The 25,595-nt window shown below is 40.7% G+C and overlaps 1 protein-coding gene across 1 annotated transcript in view; it reads right to left on the bottom strand.

The window, feature by feature from the left end:
* LOC308071089 (uncharacterized protein) overlaps nt 1–25,595 on the bottom strand; it is a 356,490-nt gene that overhangs the window by 97,023 nt on the left and 233,872 nt on the right. The window contains exon 11 of the mRNA XM_080405988.1: nt 1,179–24,974. The gene's annotated coding sequence lies outside the window, so the exon portion shown is untranslated. The remainder of the gene's footprint in view (nt 1–1,178; nt 24,975–25,595) is intronic.

The following is a 25,595-nucleotide window of genomic DNA, read 5'->3' as shown; positions in this document are numbered from 1 at the left end:
CTTTGCATCAAGCACGTACCCTGCCTCACGTGGATTCTTAAAATTCATTCAGGACTGGTTTTGCCCTCCGTTGCCTACTTATGCCTGGAAAACTCCATCCAAGGCTTGCCACAAAACACTTGGGTACTTCCCGTGGCTTCTCCAGGAGAGTGAAAATGTGATTTTTTTCAGAATATGTTGCAAGATAACGATGTTCTTTCCAGAACTATAAGAAAGATTGTCATTTAAGCCTCAGTAGAGCGATGATTACCATCATGATTAGCAATTGATTTGACAGCAGCCTGAGGCTTGTACAGGTTAAGAAAGCAGAGCCTAAATCCCCATGCTGGAAAAACCAAGTGAGGTTGCCACATTCCCCAGCTGCTTGTGACAGAAAGGAAGACTGCCCAGAGAATTATTTTGTGATAATCTAAAATATTTGGTTTCTATTCTGTGAGTCTGAAAAATGTTAAAATTAATAAATGAGACCCTATAGTCACAAGGTAATGTAAGTTCTAAAGTAAAGAAATGACTGAACCTTAGAAGGTCTGAAATTCGGACCCTTTCCAACATTTTCTGTTCAAAGGCTATCTTTCCTAACTGGAATTCCTAAACACTGGAATTCATGTGCTATGGCAACTCCAGTATTTCTTCATTTGATTTTCCTTCCCAATTGAGATGAAAATAAAAATATTTGTCAAGGGGAAAGGGTAGAGCAGAATGTTCCAATACAATTTTTACTGTAGAAAGTATAAAAATTCTTTGTCATTCTTAATACAAAGTGTTTTACTAACTATCTCCTGTTAGAATGAATTTAGACTCCATTCAGCACTGAAGTGCACCTTCTTCGAACATTGTGGTGCCTCACAAGAGCTGGAGCTCAATGCTGTGTGGCCCCCATTCTCCTGCAAGGATCAAGTTATATCTCCATGGCAAAAATCTTTCATTTTAAAAAACTTTATTTTCTACCAAAAGGCATTCAGCAGAAATCTCCTGAATATTTTGCTTTCTAAAGCTTCATTCTGAGAAAGGATCTCCAAATTCTCACAAAAACAGGCTGTCCTGCAAGGTTTATAACACCACCTGCTTCCTTTTCAGATCAGAAACAACAGAATTCCATGCAGCATTTTGACACTTCCAATTCTCCAAATAAGAAATCAAAAAGTATTTATGGATAAATATTGTTAACTTCTTCTTACCTGAAAACTTTTAGATTCATTTCTGAGATGGTTCTTCTTGCAAGAAAGTCCTTGTTTGTTCTGAGTCCTTGACATCATAGGATCTTCTCAGCGTCTAAGAATTCTGTGGTGGTAAAACACGTTAATGATAAAGCCTTTGAGAAGCCAGGACATAGTTTTTGCTCATACAAAACTCTCATTGATTCCAAATAATCTTAATGTGAGTTACTACACAGTGATAAAGGACTTAAATATTCCCTAATAATACGCAGATGTTGTCACTTCATGCAGGAAATTCTTGATCTGCTCATTTGCTATTTGTATACAGTGAAAAGTGAGGAATATGCATTTAATTACTGGTGTGAATTCTCAAAAGAGTATGGTTTCATTAACCCTAGACCCATAGAATGGTATATTCTTTCCCATGAAAAAAAAAAAAAAAACCCCAAACAAACCCACAACCACAGCCAAAAAGGTCCTTGCCCCAGTATCACAAAATCAAAGAGGAATTATTTTGTCGGGAGTTATTTTTCTATAAAGATAAAAATGCAGAATTTAAAAAGAAATCAGATTTCACTACTAATTCTTTAGCAGGTTCACAAGAAAACAAAAAGCACATGGTTAAAATAATTGGGCCATAAAGCCCTTTGGCCATGAGAAATTACTTTCTGTTCTCAGCTCTGGCCTTCTAGCAGGCAGTGTGAAAGCAAGGCTTCTTGCATGCTGAAGAGCTAGATACATGAAAATGTAGCTCTTCTTTTCAGACCACAATTTCATTTTTTTCTGAATACCTGTTGTGCCTACAGGCATTTTCTCTTATCACATGGTGGATTTTCTGCAGATGCGTATGGGCTGGGCATGCTTGGGAGGGGTCCTACTACTCTAGCGGCCCTTTACTCCTGCTTTCTGCTGTGGGGCTGCACGAGAAATCCAAGGAGCTTCCCTGCCGGAGCATGGAAGGAGGGAACAAGCACTAATGGTGAGGTTGGACCCTGTACACAGCTACAGCAGACCAGGACAGCCCCATTGTTGTGCTCTGGACGTGTTGCTCCTCTTGATTTGGGTCAGGCTGATACTCCCTGGCTGTGGTGACCCCTCCAGCCCTGCAGGTGGGCTCTCAACGACACTGTTCTTGCTCAGTTTGGGACCCAGGGAGTCGTGTCTGTCACCACCATGTAGTCTATGTGACAGGAAGGGTTCAGCTAAAGACACCAGGAAATACTGCCCTGCTGAAGCCAAATCTCCCCCTATTAGTAAGGAAGATAAAGAGAGTGGCTGATAGTGCTTCCTTGTACCAATAAATCTTAACTATCTTAGGTCACGTTCTGCCATGTTGGTTGGAGACAGAGACTGGAGTTGCTCTCTCAGTTTCACTGCTTTTTCCAGTGAAATAAGAATACACTGATTTATAGCCTCTAACCCCACAAGAAACAGCAAATATCAGTTAATGTTTGTAGAAGTCTATTGTTGGAGCTTGTCTCTCCTCTGACCCCGAGTCAATGAAACTCCATTTCCAAGCTCCAACAAGAAGAAGAAATGTAAACTAATAGCATTACAGATCATTAACCCGGAATACAATTCTCTCCACAAAGCGCACAGGACAAGGCAACATTAAAAGGACACAACTGAACACTCTGGTGTTAATTTTTAACCTCATTGCCTTACCTCCAGTAGCACAACCAAATGTAATTACAGCCAGCAGCAAAAGGAAAATCAAGATCACAGACTCAATCCTGATTAAAATAAATAAATACGGAAAATATAGAAAGCATATGGGCACTGAAGAGCAGCATATGGATCACGTCCTGAAGTACAAGGCCTACCATATGCTTACAGAGCCTGGTTCAAAGGAAAACCTCGCTCCCTCCTCCCGATGTCTTTGGCTAGGTCACGAATCAGCTGCCTCCCAACATCTTGTGCCATTGGGCAAGTTTGCTTTTGAATAATGAAGCAAGTTTCAGCTCAGCATGGGGAGAATCCCAGGTAGAAAACAGACAGATGGCTGGTCCTAGTTAAGCAGGCAGAGACTGAGCCGAAGCATTCCCCCTTGCCTTCTCTCAGACCAGCCCTTACATTGTGTCCTACACCAGCTGTATGTATCTAACCCTCTTTACCTCTTGTTTCCTTAAGAAAATAGTTCTTAATTTTTTTGACCTCCTGTGCTGACCTGCCAGCCCTGCAGGGAATGTTAATGAGCTGTTAACGTTGCTTGGGATATGGCTTTCAACCAGTTTGTAGAGTTCTTTAGCCTCTTCCTACCAAAGCCCCTGTTTTTTCATGCTTCGCTGGCCCTAACCAACCCCATCTGCCTGTAGATGTCTAGCATATGTTATGTGCCTGGCATTGCCCCGCAGGAAATGATGCCTTGCAGCTCTTCCAGTGTCTGGCATATGATAAGGACAATTTAGATAGCAATCAAGGAACAGGACTGCTCAAGTGTGGGGCTAGAAAAGGAAGAAGGAGACACTGATGACTGGGCTTAGAAGAGGATTTCCTGCCTTACTGCAACTGCAGTGATGAACGGGAGAGATAGACTGTCCTAGAGGAATGCAAAGCTAACACTGAGAACTTAAAAGTACCAGGAAACACTAAGGTCTGCACTGCTGTAAGAATGCCACAGACATCATACATGAAATGTATCTGTAATTATCAGCTGTCTCAGGATGATCAAGGGGAGCAAAGACAAATTAGCTCCCTGCTCAGGGACACTTACTATCTTCAACAGATTGGGCCAGGGAACCACGCTGGGACTTGGCTTTTTCTGCACGTAGGAGCAGTGTGTGCTCCAGGCTAGTAGTCGCTGCTGACAGCAGCACTGATGCTAGCCAGCTGTGCGGCCATCGCATCTCCTCACCCCCAGCCAGCAGCCCCTGGCGAGATGGGGCGAGGGCTGACACATAAGCTGACCAGATGTCCAAGAAGTGTAGAGGAAGAAAGGACTCCTGTCCTGGTGACGGCACTGGGAGCCCAGCCTGTCCAGTGAAAGTCTTTTGGCACAGGGCAACATGAAGTTTCACATTTTTCACGGGTCCCACTTACAGAGCATACAACGTGGCAGAACTGGGGTGCTTGGGTCAGTCTTCCCTACCAGGAATGGCTCTCCACTTCAGATTACTTCAGTACTGTCAAATCCGGCATTCAAAAATCAGGACTCAGGACTTAAAGGTCACAAAGCTATTATAAAAATAATTCCAATTTAAGCTAACAGTCACATATCTTCTTTTCAAGTTTTAAATCACTGTTTTTGCTCAAGTTCTTAAATTTTCTCTTCTCTCTGGGAGGACCAGATATTCACCTAATTCTAGCATGCCAAGAACTGTGGTTTTAGGGAAATTGCTGAGAAAACCCCAGCAGGACTGACATTTAGCCACACCATTGTCTGGTTTTCATGACAATATTAATGTTCACGTGAGAAAACTTGCATTTCCTGCCTTATGCTGTGTATTCCAATGGCTTTACATTTGCATTAACATAGGGGCATTATTATTATTTCATTTCCTTCTTTATTTTGGAGTTGTTCTTTTAAAAAAAGACAGAAAGAGATGGACAAATAAGGATAGAAGTGGAAAAGTTGAAAGTCTTAAGTTGAATCATTCTTGTGTTAAATACAAACAAACAAACAAAAAAAAAAAACCAAAAACAAAAACAAAAAAAACCCCACCACCAAGATAATAAAACACCCCACAACAATTGCTCAAAGTTTGGAGTTGCTGTAGGTAAAACCAGGAAGAAATTTCATACTGTAGACTTTTGAATCTTACAGATGTATTCATAGAGGACTAGGTTTCCATATCCAGCTCTGTACTCCACTAGCTCTACACTTAAGCTCCTTTCCAGTTCTGTGCTCAGCACTTCACTCTTCCTAGAGCAGTCTGTTTCCTTACTGATGACAAATATTTTACTATACAAGGTACTACTCAAGCATGCAGAGCAATACTCATTCCTCTTCACAGGCAGATTCGCCTTCCTCACATTCTCATGCACAACTAACCAGATTGTCTTCACATACTCACCAAAGTTTTGCAAAAGAAAAAAGGAAAACCTCCAAGACAGCCAACAAAAACAAAGCGTGGTAACAGAAGGTGACTTACATCGTCAGTGCTATGGAAATTAATCCCCTGGGAAAGGTAACACTAGAGCAGAGTTAAAAATTTTGACATAAAAAGTTCACTGCTTTATCACATTCCCCTTTGGGATTAGGTCTTCCACACACTTCAGATTGTTTTACAAAACATACTGTTCTCCTATTTATAAAACTGGCATAGTATAAAACGGTACAAAACCGACCAATTCCTATTTATTAGAAATAGCTGTTAGGATAATATGTTTTAATATACTGGTATATGAAATACAGCAACCTGATCTCCATTTCTTACACAGATCAAGACTCTAGACAAATCCTGGTTTCCAATAACACACTATTAATTGGAAAATCAAGTCAGAAACTCTCAAAATTAATGCAGAATATGTGGATTTCAAAGGGCCTATCCTAGTTCTACCCTTAATATCTAACTAAAAGCTACTGAAAGCTTTTGAAATGTTGCTAGGTCTCACCACTGTTAGCTGTACAAAACTTAGAGTTTCCCAATGAAAAGTGTTCACATTCTGTCAGTAAACAAAAAGATAATTTATTAAACAAAATATTTCAGATTAACTTTCCATCAGAAGTTAGTTTTATATTAAAAATAAAGGATTATTGTGAAAGGTTTGGCTAATAATGTAGCTGACAAGCTCAGGTTTTGTTTTTTTGACTGTTAACAGAGAGCCTTATAAATTTTCACATATTAGCTTACCTAAGTTTAGACAAGAAAAAAACTCAAACATGTCATTTGCTTGAAGTTATTGAGTAACATAGTTAGAACTTAAAATACTATGTGATTAGGAAAGTTTGCTACTTACCTCTAGTGAAGACATTGTCAAATTTACAGGGAGCGGGTATAATGCAATAGTGAGAGCACTGAACTACGGATTTGAAGTTCTGGTTATCATTTTCCGTTCACTTGTAGTCTTGTCATATAACCTTGTAGGAACAAAATATTAATCTTGTCATAAAACCTAAATCCTACCTAATCTACCAAACAGGATATTTCAATATATAATTAAATTGACTTTCAGATCCTCAGAAGGAAGAGGGTGCAGAAACGCATTAGCATTTGCAAATTATAGACTGCATTCTCATAGACTGACCCCCTGGGTTTAAATCCCCCTATGCTCCATCGCTGTGAACGCCTGCATACATCTAATGCAGCAAAGAACAGACGTTCACATTTCAAAGGGAATGCAAAAATGTGAAAATCTGTGCCTGTCAAGTAGATGCATAAGAAGGTGAGCATGTAATTGAGTGGAAGCAGCAACAGAAGGTGGAAGATGTCCACAAGAACGCTTCGGTTCAGTTGAAGGAGCAATTCCTAAGCATACCTAGCTATAAAATAGAGTGGCTTTGTCAGTGAAATTACATTTCCTGGTTGTCTAGATATATGGATCAAAGCAACAGCAGTCCTATGATTGCAATCTGATATGAACTTCAAAAGTCTGAAGTTTTCACCAAGAAACCATTAAACAAGAGCAAAAATGGGGGGGGGGGGGGGGGGGGGGGGGCACGCGCGCAGCAGAACACGACACACCCATGCTCTTTGCAAATAAAGAAAAGATTACATTGATGAAGGAAGAAATATCCACTGTTAAAAATGCTCTCTTGGAAGGCAGAGGATCTGTAAAAGATGCCAACTAATTCTCACTCATGTTAATTTGTGGTTCGAGAGGGAGCGCGCGTGTGTGTGCATGTGTGTGCGTGCAGGGAGTGCAGCATGTCTCGCGTAATTCTGGTTAGGAGGAGCAACTGGGTGGGAGCCAGACCTGGATTATCTCAAACTGATAGAGAGAGGACACGTGTTTAGAAAGAAGAACACGTGCCAAATATGCAGCTCCTCGCTCCCATAAAACATAAGGTGTTTTATTTCTGCATCAGATGTTTCAAACACAATTGACTACTATTAAGTTTCAATGTAAACCACTTTGCTTTCCTAATGTAGCATGAACTTTAACTGTGGCCATTTCAGAGACATTACATGGATACCCTATTACCAAACAAAAGACACATATTTGCTGCCTCTCAGAAAACCTTATTTTTTCCTCTTTCTTTCTCACCCTTTCTGGAACCTGGACATTTTTCAGCTTTTCAGCTCCCTCTCATTTATATCCATAAATATATTATTGGAATTTTGCAAAATATTTATTATAAATATTATGTCCTAGTTAGTAGATAGCCAAAAAAAGAGTTGGCATTGTTTTGTTTTATAGGATGTAAATAAAAAGGAACCAAAATAATGTGCTAACTAGAAGGTATTTACTCGTTCATAGTAAGTATTTAATGGAAATAAAGAGAATTTCCCTTCCATCACGAAGGCCAGCTGATCAGGTGTTATTTGCAGAGGGCAGTGCAGTTGTCTTAAAATAATTCTGGCAGAAAACTCATTATTCTGCATTCACAGTTACTGGAATATGCATCACATTGCATTACTCATCAAAAGGCAGGACAGTATGAAGGATTTCATTTAATCAGGTGGTGAGAAAGGCTGCTGATTAGTAGGCTACTTCTGGCTTACAGGCTGAAACTTGATCACAGGTTTTCTAACAGCAAATTAAAGGTAAAGCCAAGGAAAAGTCAGAAATTTTGGTTGGCAAGGGTTCACGAGACTCTTTTCTTCAGTTTTGATTCATAAGCAACCTTGTGCAGCCTGAGTTGCAGGTTGCAACTCAAAAACTTGCAAGAAAAAGCTGAATGCGAGGTTTCATGTCAAGAAAAGAGTACTACACATTCCTTAAGAGGGCTCCTGTGACAGTCACTGCAGGCTCAGCTCTGCAAATCCTCCTGAACCCTTTGGCCTCTGTTGTGCAGGTTACACTTTGCCTGCTTTTTCGTACAACTAATTCCATTCCTTCCTCGAGCAACCAGAGAGAAACAGATCTGTAACAAATGCCTACAAGGTCCCTTCTTAAGAAAAGTAAACAGAAGTGTAAGAGGTGGAGGGGAAAAAAATAGAAAGAAGAAAAGAAAAACCCCAAAACCTTATCCTGAAAACTGCTGCTGTCATCCTTCACTTTACACCAGAGCTCCAGGGAAGTGCCACCACCCAGTCTGCAAGGGGTGGCCACTGCACACTCAGACTGGCTTGTGCTACTCTGGTCTGGTTTCTCCAAGCTGTACTCTGTGTCCTGCCTGCTTCCAGGCTTGTTCTCCCAGAGGACATGGGCACATATACCCACACCAGCAACACTTCATGCCAACAATCCTACAATGCAATTATTTCTCCACCTCAGTGGCCAGCACCTTTTCCAGGATCTCCAAATCAGCCGGTTGATCAGGAAGCAACTGAAAAGTAGTCTGAAGTTATTCAGGAGCAAACGACACCCTCAGAATAGTATTCCCAGCCTCTTAATAGGAAGCAAGTACTGCCAATGGGATATATTGAATACATTCTTGCCCTCTGAACTAGGCTATTTCAATGTAGTCCACATCGAAACAGAAGAGGAAAATGATGTCCTGTCTTAGGAGTCTGCACCAGCTGCAAGAGCAAACAACAAGTGAACCCACTGCGCACAATGGATGAAGTGTGAAATTAGTTCTGTCATCTCCACACACACCACGGTGAACCAGGCCTTCCTGAGGGGTTCAGCAGATCAAAATTTCCATTTGTTTAATTTGAGATTAAGGCAAGAGCACAGAGGACCCTGCCCCACTCTTCTCCATTGGGCTAAGCGGCCAAAATAAAAATGAGGCTAAACAAATCTAACGGGAGAAGAGATGAAGACATGGGGGGGGGTGTGGTGTGGTGTGAAAAAAAATGTCCACTTCACCTTTTGCTGCTTTTAGTGGATTCTAATTAGGAATCTGGCAGTGCCACCCACTCAGCGGGAAGCCTACATTATTAACGCTGGCATCAAAAGCAAGCCGACTGCAATCTGCAGGAGCGGCTGCCGAACTGGCACAGCCTTCCCTCCCGTTCTTGGCCGAAACACCACAACAGATGTCTGAAGGGTTGGTGTTTCTTTTCCTATCCCTACCCCCACTTTGCATGACCTTATGCCAGAGATTACATGTACAAGTGCCAAGGTAAAGGTTCTTAATGGGTCAAAGAAACATCCTTAAGAGGATATTTTGTTTAAACATCTCCACTTTTCAGTGGTATATTGAGGCTGTGAATGAGCATACAGCCTTGTGGGGGACACAGAGAAATGTATAACCATTCAGCTGTAATTATAGTAATCTAGTATAGTCAGTGCAAAAAAACAATGGCCTTTCCTCTCTTGTTATTCTAAATCATTTGTAGATGTTCATGTTTTAATCATATTTTCCACATGAATCAATACGAGAGAGAGAACGACAGAGAGATAATTATGTGCGCAGAACAAATACTCTACCTAACTGAGGTTGCACTGGGAAGGGCTGCTTGTAATTAATGAAGTACTGCCACACACTTGTCAAGTACAACCAGCTCTTTAAGGGCAAGCCATCATTTCAAATTGTGAGCTTACTGAAATTTAACAAAATCGGAAAGAATATAATAAATTTTCATGCCGTCTCTTGCAGCACCAGCTTCTGAGGACTGAGCAAAAGAGGTCTGCACATGGAATGCAAAAGTTGCCTGGTGCCCAGTCATGCTGTGAATGCAAAGCTCAGCCTTGGCTCATTCGAAGTGTGATCAAGGGACACAGCACTCCCAAAGAGATGTGGGATTAAAGGAAAGTGTTATGATTGCATGGCTGAAACTCTAAATGTTTACTTCAACTCATTTCTCTCTCTCAGAAAGTCTCTTCCCTCACACTGAGGAAAATAAAGTACAATCTCCAAGGTGCTGAGTGAGGTTCTGAAGGATCCATGTTTCGGCAGTACCTGTCCAAGACCTTCTTTGAGTACAGACGTGAGTGTGTGGGCAGGGGCAAACCAGCCAAAAACAACACCACCAACAACAAAAAAACATTCCTTTTTCATAGAGATCCTAGAGCAAAGCAGAGAAGCAACACTCTGATCTCCCAAACTCTCAAGTAGCACCTCAAGCCCCTGGCTTTCCAATCCCTTCCTGTTAAATTCAACTTCCAGCATTCAAACAAATGTTACAATCACTCCAGTGCGGCAGTCATCTAGTTTGAATTATAATACACTACCAGCTCAATGTGCCAAAAGCACTTCCCTCTCTCCCTTTCCACACTAGTTCTCCTATTTCTCAGCTTTTAAATACCCCCTTGTTCTTTCTACACATTCATTGTGCAACACAATTTATTTCTGCAACACATCATTATAGCAAGAGAAGTGTGAGAGGAGGTGGGGAAAGTAGACAAGTAGAGGTGTGAATGGGTGGTAACATACTAAGTGCTATAGTGAGCCACCAGTCAACACCTTAAGGTTTCGAAAGAAGGGGGAAAGGAGGGGAGGAGAAAGAAATGTATCTTCGAGGGCTTTATATGTTTCATGAATATTAGGGAGCTCTTGTGCCAAGGCAGACCCTGCCTTAAAGAGGCATGTGCACAGAGCGCTTCAGTCAGCCACAGATAAAAGACAGACCCGTACATACACCAGTATCAGCACTCCACCGTCCGTGCCTTATGGTGTGGTAGCCCTCTCTTTACCTCCTTTCTTTTTGCAAAGCCTTTCTCCACAAGAAGGAAATAGATGTTTACGGTGGGGGGGAAGCCCCCGCCATTTCACACATGCATCCAAAATAGCATTCCCAGACACACAATAACGACACTAAACAACCAAAGGCAAAACCTCTTACACAGTTTTTCAAAGCAAAGCTTTTAGGATTATTTTTTCATCCAAAATGTTCAATAGCAACATTCATTTTGTTAGGGGGTGGACTGAGATTTGAAGGGCCCAAAATCCCTTTTTGCAACCATTTAAAAATCATTCAGGGAGAAAATGCAGCTTAATAGAATGACTACAGATTCAGTGAAATATTTGTACAGAAACAGTGCACCACCAACGATAATTTCTGTGGGTGTGATGAAACTCTATTCTTACTAGCTTCACCGAGACTACAGCTTCATCTATAAACCCCCCCTAATCACAGGAAAGGAAATCCTGTAATGGATGAGGGAAGCAGACAGAAAAAAATAAAACATTAAAAAACCAGCTTAAAAATATTTGTTATGTTAAATAAATATCATCCAAACAGCTAATGCTAGACCTAATATTCTACCACCTGCATCTTTCATTGCTTGGCATACTGGGGAAACGCTGCCACTTTGATTAGGCAGAATCTCACCCCCTGTGCCCATGTCCCTCTGGCACAAGGGGCAAAACAGTATGTAAAAAAGTCAGAACAGTGGCCTTTTGCTGTGAATTAGGTCCTCAGTCCTGATGTGACAAACTGACCTCCATTCTATGGGCTGAGGCACAGGAACATAAGCTGGGGGGGAAATAATGGGAAAAGACCAGTACAATGATGGACCATCACAGGGAAAAGACTGAACCCTTAAAATACCCTACAACTTTCAGCACAAGCACAAACACTTGTAGCACTCCATATTCCTTGCCAGGAGCTGCAGCAGCAGGTGAAAGAACGTCTTTGCAGTAAATGGACAGCTAACAATAAAATCTATTGCACAAATGACACCTTAAGGAATAGTTGTATGGCACACGTGGAGAAGGAGAGGAATAAATGGATAAAGTGGCTCAGCCACTGTCCATCATATTTGAGAAGTTGTGGCAGCCTGGTGAAGTTCCTACTGACTGGAAAAGGGGAAATGTAACCCCCATTTAAAAAAAAAGGGAAATAAGGAAGACTGGGGGAACTACAGGCTGGTCAACCTCATCTCTGTGCCCAGCAAGACCATGGAGCAGACCCTCCTGGAAAATATGCTGAGGCACATGGGAAATAAGGAGGTGATTGGTGACAGCCAACATGGCTTCACTAAGAGCAAATCATGCCTGACAGATTTGGTGGCCTTCTACAACAGGGTTACAGCGTTGGTGGCTAAGGGAAAAGCAACTGAAGTCATCTACCTGGACTTGTGCAAAGCATTTAACACTGTCCCACACAACATGCAGTGCCCAGAGAAGAGAGATCTCATCCCATTCTGGGAAATGAAAAGTAATCTTAGAAGGTACAACAGAAACAGCCTCCTTACATGTGATGGATGAGAGAGATGCAAGGGAGAATGGATTAAACAGAGCTCATTTTTTACACTCAGTTTGACAAATGCACATCTCCAGTAAGATCAGGAGAAACTGCATCCAGTATTAACTAAAACCAAGGCCCAGATTCCCTAACAGACTTATTTCCTGGGAGATTCTCTTTTATGAAAATGTCTACAGCTGTATCCATTTAGTTTTAGCCTCACTGAAGTCTACTGTCATCATTCAACTGCTTCATAAGTGGGTCACCCTCAAGAGACAGCATAAAATGCATTTCACACTTCCAGAACCACAGAGGGAACCACTTTCCTCTGTTTCGCAGTTCCCTGTAACTACAGAACATTTTAATTTCTTGTGTACGTTTTCTTTTCCCGCTGTAGAGACTTTTTCCCCATCCCTATTATTCCTGTGTATTGTAGAGCCACATGCTTCTTCGCTCACTGCTGTGCCTTCAACAGGTATTTTTTCTTAAACGTGAGAATTCTTCCCTTCCAACTGGGCCATCATCCAACCCTTACAGAACATACCTTACATGAGCAGGTGCTTCATATTGAGCACAGATGCCCAGAAATTCATAAGCCGATACATTTGGGTAAAAAACCTTGCCAACTCAAGATTCCTCATTACGTTTCAGCTGCATCCTAACTACTGCTACAAAAATGAAGAGAACAGACCTTCTCATAGAGCCTCAGCAGCTCTGTAGCGGACAGAAGTGGTTATGACTGAAATGTACATGAACAAAAAATAAACAAATCCAGTATATTAAAAATAGATGATAGGCAGGTCCTGTTCTCAAACAGAGATCTCCTGGCAACAAATTAGGGATGCCTTCCTAACCGAGAATTCAGTGGCAATCTTACAACAGTAGCGTACAGTTTTGACACACGCATGCAATATTAACACATTTGCAAAGTCTGACCATTAGAAATGTGCCTGTGCAAAGAAGGAAACGGATGCATATGTTTATTTGTACCTGCAAGCTGAGCAGCAATCAACTTCAGGTTAGCTGTCTGTAGCTTGTGTATGCAAGTGCACATCTTGAGTGCCAAAGATCTGTTAGACAATTCTGGGCAAATACAACTGGAAGCAACACTGAGGCTCATGGATGTATCCACACGGATATGCTGGCATGTTCATTTCTGAGTGAGCCAATACTACATCACCTGTTTTGCAGTACCACCATTTTTTTGGTACTTGCAAAGGCGGCAGTGGTTTGTGCAGTTTCATAATTCCAGGGAACCCGTTCACACACCTTACATGCAATCTCTCCTTCTGCAAGTAATGCTGTAGCACTAGCAGCCCTCAGTGCCACTGTGGAGTGCAGCAGAAGCAGGAAGACAGACCAGGTGGATCTGTGGATGACTTAGTAACTTCAAAAATAATTTTTTTTTTAGAGTTCAAAAAATATCTTTCCACTGGCCCAGCCTCAGCACTGCTGGAATGTCTTATTTACTCACATAAAGAGAGGTGGTTGTGGGAATGTAGTTTCTCTCAGTCACTCTTACTGAGTTGGAGTGAAACTGAACCACATTTAAAGTTTGTAGAGGGGCTGTTTGGTTGCTGGTGGGTTTTTTTTCCCTTCCCCCTCACTTTTCCTTCTTTTCTTAATCCAAGATTCAGACAGGAAAGCAGCACTGCTTTCCACTGAAGCCAGGGTGCTTTGGGAAACATCTCAACTGGCTCTTGAAATCTTATTTCCAGGATCTGGGAGAGCTTTCCAAAAAGTGCTGTAGCCCACCCACGTCCAAACAGCATAGGCTCTGGAGGAGTCACCGCCAGCCCCAGCCTATTGCAGGACACATGTGGGTGTGGGCCTCTGAGTTTTGGACACTTGCTGGAAAAAATAAAAAAATTAAAAAATATGGAAACGGAACTTCAAAGGGAACTAGCTGAAGCACTTCAGAAATTAATCATGCCTGGTGGAAAAGATGATTACTGGCTTCTTGTGCTCTGTTTTTAAAGCTATTGATCTTGGACACAGGAAGGAGCTTTCATATTCTCCACAAGCCACAGATGGTCAAAAGGGTCTTGAGAGGAAGAGACAAAAAGCAACCACAAAGCAACCCCAGAGAGTAACAGGACTCAAGGTGTGTCCTAGGGACCTGATAATACCACTGAAAATGATGCACTGGAAATCAGATACAGCAGCAGCAGTTTTTGCTGGGTTTGCTTTCTCTCAGCTTTCCCAAACCATTGCCTAAGCTTTCTGCCCCTGAAGCAGGTAGACTCTGTAAGCCATTTTCCAACACACCAAATACACCACACCAGAAACATCAAATAAAATAATTTGCCAAGACTTTGGTGCTGTTTTCAAATCTGCAGACTATAAATACATGAGTCACAAGCAATAAGGCTGAGGCAGAAATCATAAGACAAAGACAACAAGGCTTTCAACTCAACCAACTGTCTGATGATTGAAGCAGTGGAATTTTTCTCTCTCTGTCCCATTTTGTGGACTTTCTGAAAATGGAATTTACCACATAACAGACAATTATTTCGAAAAACACAAACTATAATCCCTAAATTGTCTCCAATATAGTCTTGTGCAGCGTCAAGCTTTCTTTTGGGAAACATTGTCCATTTTCATCGTCAAGCAACACAATTAGATGTAGGAAATAACCATCATTTCTCCATAGCTAACATGATACTTATTCTTGCATTTATTATAGCAAAATACACGTATTTTAATGAACTTGCCTAGGAAACTTGAAATTATGTTAGATAATAAAATTACAACAAAGTAAACAGGACAAAATTTCTCACCCAGGAGGTGGTGGTGGTTACTCCTGGTCACTCTGTGCTGAGGTGGGACTTACTGAGCTTCCCATTTTGGCAGGGGTAGGTGGCATCAGGCTGTTCAGAGGTCCTGCGCTTCACACCATTTGGAAATCCAGGCACTGGCCATTCTTCAGCCTGAAATATATTTAAGTTTTTGTTTCAATATCTGTGCATTAGCATACCCATACTAGCAAAAACAAAAATTCAGGAGATTACGTTTGTCTGCTTGCCATTTTCCTTGAATTACCTCGCCTTTACGCACCCAGTTCCCTTGTGGCAATGAACAACTGTAATGGCATGAGTACAAGGACGGAGCAGCAGAGAATCAAATAGCAGGTGCATGGTTGAGGAGGGAAAATGGGGTTTGGTTAAGTTGGCAAATATTCCCCCAACTATGTCTTTAGGAAGGAAGGTAGAGGCTCCAAAATGCCTTCATGGAAAATAAAGCATATTTAAACTCCAAGCAAGGAACTGTTCCTCTGATCAGAATTCTCTTTCTGAAATCGATTCAAATAGCTGAGGCAGCACGGGAGCTCTTGATGACTATATTAACATTTCGACATTTCTTTGCACAGTCACTGGAACTACATTATTAGCAAGTATCTAACAGCCTTATGCTCCACTGTGGAACAGTGTATCAGGAAAGCAGAAAGAAAAAAAGAAAAAGGAAAGAAAAAAACCAAAACAAAACCCACAGTAAATTTTTTTCCTATCCTTCTGACAATAATCTTCTTCCCACAAGAAATACAAACTAGTGCTTATACTGTCCAATCAGAATATGCCCCGACAGAAGGGAATCATTTGAGAAAAACAAAAATTCAAACAGCTACTGAATATATTTTTTTTTTAAATATAAACTAGCAAATTTAAGAAAGCAACTTGTGTTTCATCCTGCTGGTTGTTCCAGAGAATCTTCTTCCTACTTCCAGGGCTAAGGGAGACAGGCAAAAGAAATCAATAGCTGGAACACATTACTTGCAGTATTATTTAGTTGTTTGGGAGGACACAGACAGAAAAAAGGGAGAATGGAGAAATGGGAAGGCAAGAGTTCCACTTATTTCACAGCACAGGACAAGTACATTGAAATATAGGGTACCGCAGTGCAAGACAACCTGAAGTCCCATCTGGGGAACAGAGCGGAATTTTCCTGCAATGCATCGGCGATGTTCAGAGAAAACTGGGCAGTAGCAAGCATAAAACAAGTCCCTAATCACAACATGCATGATTGAAAAAGCATCAAGCATCTAATTCTATTACCAAGCAGAGCTGTGAAAAATACTTCTCATCATAAAGTAAAATCAGTAAGCTTTGGCCACTTTACTGGCTCTGTAAAAATGTGATAATGCAGGTACGAAAAAAAAATCGGCAAAGGAATTTTTGATCGCAGAGCTGTGTTGTCTAGAGGTGAGAGCACAGAAGCTGAAAGACTCGTGGTCTTTTCCTGGTGCTGTCATCAACTCACGGCAGCTCACAGAGCAAGTGCCTGAACATCTCTAAGGCTCGTGTTACTCATCTGTCACACGGGTATTATCATCACAGCCAGCTACAGCACTGGGGTGCTGAACGGCCGACAGCAGGGTGGTTGTGAGACTGTTACATACAAGCGGCACAGAGGTTGTAATAGGTGCTATTTGTATTATTATTCCAGGGCAGACTCTGAATAGACATACAAGTTAAATAGCTCTTCAAGGAGTTGTTGTGCGCTGAAGATTTGCAATCTTTTAGGGTTGAAAATCTATTTATTAAGAAAGTATTACCTCTCCTACCAACATGAAGGTGTCTAAATTATCTTTTAAATGGCAAAGAAAGTACCACTAACACAATGTTTACTAATTTTACACAATACTTGCAATGTTACAGGTTTAATTTAAACCGAGCAATTATTGCAGTATATACCCTTTACCGTGTTCTAGGGAATCCTTAGGGGTGAGTGTGTGTGTGCCCATTTCTCTGCTTCCAAAAACATTTTCTCATCATGGAATCTTTTGGATTTCTATATTTCTATAAAAGATAGCAAACCATCGTACAGGATTTTCAACAAAAAATGCAAATTAGCAATTCAATAAACCAGTTTCCCCTAAGTAGGGAATAAGATGGTAACACCTACCCATCCAATCTGAGATGATGCCAAACCTTTCCGCTGCAGCTGACATTTCCTTTCCTTCCTGTGTGACACTGGACCAATCTGCTTGAACCAATTTTCTGTAACTCCTGTTCAATGCACTTTTTATTCCAGTTTTACTTGGTAGGAAACTACATAAACCGCTGTTATTTACATATTAGTTGCATATTTGACTTCTTTTTCTTTTTTTTTCTTTAATTTAAACACTCCTGTGCTACCTTCTGCATTTATTCTAGTCCAGAGTTAATGAGAGCCCCAATCCTACTACTAGACCTCCTGTGTTAATTTGTTATGTCAGGTCAATGCGGCTTCAAAGGAAGTCAAGAAGGGTGATCCGGTTGCCTGGTTAGGAACAAAGTTCTCATCACGTGCTACTATGAGACCAAACGAGTAACTCTCAGGAGAGAAGCAGCATCAAGTGAGTGCTCCAACTTCTTCATTTTGTTTAATCATACCACATTTGGTAAAGAATCTCTCAGTGAAGGCTTGAGACAATTAATTAGGAAGCACCCTGGAGTGTGAACAACGAAGTATTACTGTCATTTGAAGCTGATCTTTATTAATCCCTCAAATTTTTGTTAGGAAAGGTTACATATACCGTGTGTTATTATATTACACATATTTGCTTTGGGTCTTTTTTCTGCAGGGGAATAAAACTTAAATGCAGAGGGACTCTTGCAATCTTTTTAACTCAGCTGTTAAATATCACTTTACTAATAACTTACCCCATTTTGCCATCTCAGAGAGTACATCAAAAGTTTTAGATAGTGAGGAATCAAAGAAGAAATATTGGGTCATTTTCCACAAAATACTAATTTAATTTTGAAGCCTATTAAGCACTACCAACCCGACACCAATAGATGTTATAAAGAGTTTGATGTTTAAAGTGTTTATACTGAACCAGGAAGAAAAAGGAAGAGACCTGTAGTCTGGATGTCTCAGCTTTTCATATGGGTGGCTGACAAGCTGGGCTATAGGGTAAACCATAATGTGCCAAGCACCACGAAGCCTGGAGCCAAGAAAGGGATAATTTCAGGCAAGACCCAGTCTCTAAAGCCAAAACCACTGGCCTGAAAGCTTTTCTCAGAAGGTTTGCTGTTCCCATCACTGCTGGGATGAATTTTAACTCATTATTGATCAAGAGAATTTTAAAATCAATTTTAATTAAATGAAAGATTTCTATCACGGCTTGTTCTGTGTGGAAGTCACACAGATGACATATAAATATAAGAAGGGAGATCATGCAGAGTAGATTTGTAGCAGTTCGGCCCTAAACAGGTGAGAAAGAAGCCAAAGTTACACCTGAAAGTAAATTTGCTATAGTAAATTATGTACAATACCCGTCTATCCGCCCTCCCCCCTTTTTGCCTTTACTATTGGAATTTAGTCAAGACCAGCTTTTTTTTTTTTATCTTTTACCAAAGCAATTATTTTAATTAAGTTCTCTCTCAGACCCCAGCATGACTGGAGAAGGGATAAGGGAGCCCACCACATGCCAACTACGGCAAGCCATGGATTGCTCAGCTTGCCACAAACAGCCATATCTTAGTCGGGTGAGAAGGAGGGCCCATCCCTCCGCTGAGGTTCAGTCTCTACAGACAGCGCTTCTTTCAGACCTCAAACTACACGTATTTCCAGGACAGGCAGGTAACTAGATCTGCTGAGCAACTCATAGCAGAAAGGATGGAAGTAACAAAATAAACTTTTTAATGAAAAGACTGGTCAACAACTTCAGGTAGTCAAGCAAACCCACTTACTCCTTGCTGCCCTGGAGGGAGCCTGGGCAGGCAGGTTACATCTTCCTCCTGTAAGGAGCAAGCCTTTGCTGCCCCACTCACTTAGCTAGACCAGGGACTATTCTCAGGACATCAGAGTTTTCTCAGATTGCACCATACAGGAGAACAAACATGTTCTCTCATTTCAGATGCAGCGGGTTGGCTGACCACGCTGCTTGTAGACAGGCTCAGAGGGAGCTCCACAAATATCAACGGGCCTCAGGTACTTAAACCCTTGAGCAAAGCTCAGGCAGAGCCAGTTTGCATCTTTCAACACCTACTTACTTTTAAGACACAAGTTCCTAGTATTCTGCCTCAGGCAGAAGGTCGTCACACTGCTGTGACACCATGGTCACAAGTTCAATCCCCAAGCTCACGCCTGGGTCCAACTAAGGCTCCAAAGCAAATCAATGGGAGGCGACTCTGTCACACGCAGGCAATGCTGCACAGACTTGTGAGACTCCTGTATCATTTACAACTAACATAAGGTTTTTCCTGTACTACAGGCTTTACAAGTATTAATTCATTAACATTAATTCATTAGTCATCACACCAAGCTGTCTGAGTAGCACAGTCTTATGCCACTTTTTTGTGTAAGAAATCAAAGGGCCAAAGGGTTAAGTGACTTGCCAAAGGTCAAAGAGAAAAATCAATGGGAAAACTGGAATTAGAACTTAAAAATACCCAATTCCTTGCTTTGTGTTTAATTCACTTTACTTCACCTAATCAAAGGCAACAACAAATAAAATAAGCAAGGCCCCACAAGGCCTCTTATAGCCAGAAGAGCTTTTTTCAGCTGCAAGGTCTCTACCAAGCCCGGTTAGAATCTACAAGGCTTCATTGTGTTTTCAAATACAATGCACACTGCAGTAAATAGGTTATTTTACAACCCTGGCCCAGTTTTCAAAGTGCCCTCAATCAGTGTTGTGCAAAACATTCATGTCCAACCACAAAATTACAATCAGTCTTTGTTTGAATTCAGCCTGTGTCCCTGGCCAGCAGTGGTTAGTCCGAACTCTCAGGGTCTGTGAACTGTTAGTCAAAGGTTTTTGCAACGTTTTTACCCTGCCTGGATTTCTCTGAATATTTATAGGCTGCTGTTCTCCAGTGACTTTCATGTTCAAACTGTGTTGTCTGGCGGGGGTGGAAAGGGGATGTAAATAACGGATAGAGTCACATGTTTTCCACTAGACCCACTTGTTTTGCTTCCAGTAAGAGGCACGTGTTGCAAGAAAACAACTGCAAGGCTTGACTGTGGGACATTTAAATTAGTGTAACAGTATTTCTACACACTTGAATGTTTTCAAACATCCAGCTATTGTGAAATAAGAGTCAACTGTTTGGATATTCAAGGAGACCTGTGGAATTCAGATTTGTAGCATTGCTCAATGTTTTAGGAGTGGGGATGAGAAAGAACCCTTCAAAAACTCTTGATGAGGACTGTGAAGTACCAGCAGAAGGAATTGGCCTGAAAAATCTGTACCATAATTTACTCTGCAATCAATGCATCCTAAAGCAGGATCCACAAAGTTTAGTCACACCGTGTAGAAACACACGCAGCGTTGATGTGATCGATGGAAGAGGCTGAGCACATGGCGGTTACTGTCACTGGCAGTTACGTAATACCAAACACTATGAAGAAATCAGAAAAGCACACAGATTTCCAAATAACTTTGTCTGCTGGGTGTAAAGTGTAAACAAGCCCTTACATCATACGTATCTCCTGCTTCACTGTTCCTTTTAAATGCAGTATAGCTTGTGCCTAATGGGAGGGTTTACACTTCTTACTGGGTTACTGTAGTTCTGAGGTGCAATGTGGAGGTATCTCAATTCCGATGAGCCCCAGGTCTAGGTAGATGTAAATTTGCCATCCTCTGTAAACAGGTCCACACATAATCGACTGTGCACGCAACCTGAGCTGTTAGATGGCTTGCTACTTAAAACACAAACCCCATTTTTACAGGAGGGAAATAAGCTGATGGCACAATCTAGAGCTGTTTTTGGAAATCAGGCCCTTGTGGGCTGCATCTGTTCAAAACATTCCCAGGAAGGGCTAAACAAAGGAAATATCATTCTTTCTTGTGCTGATGGCAAAATGTTCTTTATTCCAAAAATCTGATGAAACAGAAGTCTGTCCGTATGGATGACAATTCATCTTAACTGGGGATGTCTGCAAACCTCAAGTGGAAACTGCTGAAACCATAAAAGTTAACTGTTGAAAAGACACAGCTAAGAAGCAAAACAGAAGAGCAAAAGACAGCCTATGGATATCCAATGGAAACCACCTAGCATGCCAATGCACAAGAGCTGATCCACACCAGTAACGTAGAAGTTTTATGTTCAGCCTAGCCCTTTATAAAAATCTCAAATCTCTGAGGACTGCCTGGACAGTTACTTCCTCTGAGTACCAGTTTTTTTCCAAGAGATTTCCAGTAAGTCCTCTCTCCCACCAGGACAAAAATACTAGGGGAACTGCCTGGTTTATGGTCTTTTTGTATTTTTATAAAAATCTGTTCCAAAATCTAAAAGTGTAAAGGGTCATAAGAAGGCAAAATATAAGGAAAGAGTATGAAACAGGCAGCAGAGTTGATTTCATTTTGCTGCTTTTCTTTTCTTTCCCAAAAGTTTTGTTACTTTTGGTATAACTGTTTGGAGAAAAGGAGATGGATTTCCAAAACTGGATGCTGAATACTCTTTGCCTGCTGCTCATAAAACTAGCTGGATAATTGCATTAGACGTTCACAGAAATGTTCTATTAATGCAGACTGTATTTTTTTTTTCCCCTGGCAATTTTGAATAGACTGTTTGTCCCTACAGCTTTTCAGTTTTGACTGAAAAGAGAAATCTTTTTGCTTTGTAGCTATGATGAAAAGACAACATTTTCTATGGAAAATACTTCTTTTTTCTTTTCATAAGATCATTGTTTTAGTGAAAAATTAAATTTCCCATGAAAAACTCACAGTAGATAAAGAGTTTTTCTCTCTTTGCTAATTCACTTTTAAGTATATGAGAGAGGGAAGGATCTTTCCAGTTTTTGTTGTCTTGTTCTGTCCATCCTTCCTGTATTTGAACATAAGAGAATTTCAGAGTTCATTAAAACTGCAACACAGACTGGCTGAAACATGAGCAGTGCAGCATATAGAGTAAAACGCAGCTATATTACAATGACCTTTCATGATTATCTTGTACTCTGTCACACGTTAAATGAGGTCATTACTGATGTTACTTGCATTCCTCTTCCTTGGCCCGTGACTTCAAAGACTAATGGGCCCCTTTTGTCACTGAATTCTTGTCAAAATGTTCAGTCCAATCAGGCCCCTAATAACGGCGTGCAGGGTAACGTTCACAGATGAAAAGAACATGCAGGCACATGCCTTATACATAATTAATCCTTTCAATGAACTTCATGAATTTCAAAATTACACAAAATGGAACAAATCCAACAGATAGTCTCCTGTGGGCATATGAGGTCACGTATCCTGCTAGGAGGGTGAGAAAGCATTACTCTAACATGGATACCCAGCAATGACTCACACAATTTCATTAATGGATTTATTTTCTCTTCCTGCTGTCATCTCTACAGCTAACCTGAGGTCTGATGATGTTAATCAAGACACCAAGACACCTCTCTGTGATCCCAGAAAACAAGCATGCAAAACTATCACTAGTCAAAAGAACTCCTAGCCTTGCTATCAGCGCTGCTGTCATCGAGGTGGCAAATCCTGTATCTGGCCAGTTCCAGTTATTCACACAATCAAGAAATTAGCGTACTTATCCAGAAAGCTTCCCTCCCCACAAATAACTGTACTGGGAGTGGGGGTGGGGTAGAGAGAAGGATTTGTTCTTGGAAGCATGTAAAAGTAGTGGTTGACAATTTTCTTTCTAATGAAATGTTTGTCTAATTCAGCTCTGGCAAGGCCGTGCACATGTGGCAGCCACATCAAAAGCATGGGCACTGGCACGAAGAGCAACACGGCCTGAAGTGGTTTTCTGTACTGCTAGATGCCAGCTGCGTGCTCAAACCCCAACTCTCACACTTAGGTCTGTCGTCCAAGCACTTACTAGTACTGCGTTAATGAGCAGTTTTGTTGTATTTGTTCAGAATCAATGACATGAACCTAGTCTTCTAAAAACAACATTAGTATTTTCTTCCTCCCTCTTCATTCCACATCTCTCTCTCCATGTGTTATTACTGATAAGCATCAAAGCACGCCAAACATATAAAAATTAATATTTTACACTGACCTTTCCCAAATTTTATGGAGCTTGTTTGAAAAAATTAGTTTTCTTTCTTCATAAGTAGATGAAAATGTTCTAGAAATCTCAATATTTTCAATATAGGAAAACATCATTCTCCATCCAGCTCTGTGCATGTCTTAAAGCCAACAAACATCCACAAGTGTGAGGCAAAATCAAACAAAACATATAAGAGGAAAAAACAAAGTGGAAAACAGTCACAAAACCAGCTTTACACACATGAAAATTTTAGAAGCTCTATTTCTTGTAGGCAAAATAGCAGGAATTGATTTTTGAGACAGATTATCATAGAAAAGGAAGACTCAAAAGGTCAGCAAGTTCTTCCCCTTGCACAACAGTTGGATAAGTATTTCAAGACCACTCCTGATTGATTTCAATCTAATTTGTTGCTAAAAATGTACAGTAAAGGAAATTCTAAGCCTCCTTGGATACATCTTTCAGTGCTTCAAAACTTTCATCATTGCAACTTTGCAGTAATTTATTCCAATTACATTTTTACTTATTCCATCTGATACAGAGAAAAATGCCTGCATTTTCTTTATAAAAACTTCTTACATACAGCAAAAGTAACCACCTCCTAAGCTATGGTAGTCTCACAAATATGTACCAGAATAAGATGTCTTTTTTGCAACCACATACCATACTTGACTCATTTTTAGTCTGTAAACTTACACATTCCACATCCTTTTCTGCACTTCCACTGACTTGCCAGGTAATCCTGCATTTCTCTTCTCTCGGCATGACACTTTGCATTTGGCTTTACTGATTTTTTGTGTCTTATTCTCAAATATTTATTCTATTTATCAGAAATTTTTGAATGCCAGCATCACGCTAAAGGACATCTGCAGCCCTTCCCAGCTCACTCTTCTTTGTAAATCTCATACTTCCAACTTTTAAATACATAATCCAAGATACCAATAACAATGTTGACCATATGTGAGCCAAGCACAATCAGCTACAAAACTACTTCTTTGATATGCCCTCGAAGTCTGACATCACACCTTTTTTAATCATTAATTTAATATCCCCCCCAGTCCCACTGCCACCAACCACGTACCTATTTTATGGTCACTTAATCTTAACCACATTTCTCTCCTTCACCTACAAGATACACTGTCAAAAGCCTCACTAAAACTGGGATAGATCACATCTGTTTTTTCTCCTAACCTTCGGAACTGGTTTATCCAAGCAAGAATGAAAGATTGGAGGGTCATCATGAATTTCACTTGCAGTACAATTTAGGCATTTAGCTGAAAGAGCAATCCATACAAATTACATCTATGCACTTATAGTTTGCAGCTTACTACTCTTACCTGGGTAGTTCAGGACCAGCTAATAGGTACCTCTGTCCCACCAGAAGCCCAACACAGTAATTGCTCCCTGAGCATCCTTAAATAGGTCCCAATGGCACTGTGTTTAGCATAACGCAACAACTACAGCTCTCTTCAATGAAAAACATGGCGAGGACACGTTAGTAACAGCATTAGCATATTTTTGTGTAACACTCTAGAGGCAGAAGCACTTGCCCATGAGTTAGGAGACATGGGCTGAAGACCTTTTTCACTCACAAAAAAATTCAAGTCTATGCCAAATGATTATAAACTCAAAGGCGGAGGGTAAGCCATTTAAAATAATCACCTGCCATTGGAAAACAGTGGAATGCGCAGATCAGCTGTCAAAGCAAATGAAGGAAGTTGCATTTTGGATGGAAGTTGCATTTCAGAGCTCAGAGGGCTCAGAAGGCCAGTCTAAAAAAAGAAAAAAAAAAAAAAAAAAAGGGAAGAAAGAAAGAAACCGTGTTATAGTGAGATGCTATTCTGTGTCTCACTTCAGTACCAGAATGTCTAAGAGGCTGTAATAAAATTTAAGGATCATTTTTGAATGAGACATGCTAGTTCAGCATGGGAAGAGGCCGAGGTAAAAGCATTCTGTTGGAAAGATTATTTTGCAGAGAGAAAGCAATGGCAGATAACTTTCTTCAAAAAAGAATATAGCATCCACTCCTAATAGAAATCCTAGGAATTGGGTTTGGTATGCACAAACCAGTTAAAACTATATATTTTGCCCTCAACAGTTAGAAGGACAGAACTATAATCTGGAGTAACCACACATACATTTGCCCTGCAGCAATGGTATGTCAGTACAAGAGCCTGAAAAACAGTAGTTTATAGTAGTCTGCACTTAAACTTGAGGTTTCAGTTTCTCAGTGGTTAGGTCAGATTCAGACAAATAAATTCAGAAAACAAACAGCAAAATATACAAAATTGCAGCTGCAGAGAGGTTAACACACTCCGTAGTTATTGGATTTGTCACCATTATAAGTAAAACACAAAAGTCTGCTGGTACTATGTTTTGAGTATTAAGATTTA

This window comes from Falco punctatus, assembly GCF_963210335.1.
Source record: "Falco punctatus genome assembly, chromosome: 10".
NCBI classification, from domain to species: Eukaryota; Metazoa; Chordata; class Aves; order Falconiformes; family Falconidae; genus Falco; species Falco punctatus.
Note: the sequence above shows the minus strand (reverse complement) of the source record. Positions and strands in the feature narration are given on the sequence as shown.